The sequence below is a fragment of the Mustela nivalis genome, assembly GCF_964662115.1.
Source record: "Mustela nivalis genome assembly, chromosome: 18".
Lineage (NCBI taxonomy): Eukaryota > Metazoa > Chordata > Mammalia > Carnivora > Mustelidae > Mustela > Mustela nivalis.
This window is the reverse complement of record NC_139037.1, coordinates 16513877-16514224: the sequence shown is the minus strand read 5'-3', so window position 1 is coordinate 16514224 and position 348 is coordinate 16513877.

Sequence of the window (348 nt, the reverse complement as noted above, 5' to 3'; positions counted from 1 at the left end):
TGCTGGTTATCTCTGAACTACTTTCTCCTTGTACTTAAACTGGTTTTATTCCAGTTTCAGAAGAGGTCCTTGGGATACAAATAGTTCTGTCAAGATAGTTGGCAGTGGAACTCAAACAGGGTAAGTAGTCCCAGCTGCCTCTGGACCTGGAGTATACAGCAGACTCCCCTTGTTGGTAACTGAACCTCCCGTGGCTTAACTTTTTTTAATTGCTGAGGATGGGCAAGGTCTCTGGTGAAATCACTGGCGGATTATTGAGTCCTAGCTAAGGTTAAAAGTTGGCACTTGCTTCCTCCTTGAGTGACAGCATTTTACCTGGCAGATAACATGGAACTGTGGCCAAGCTGA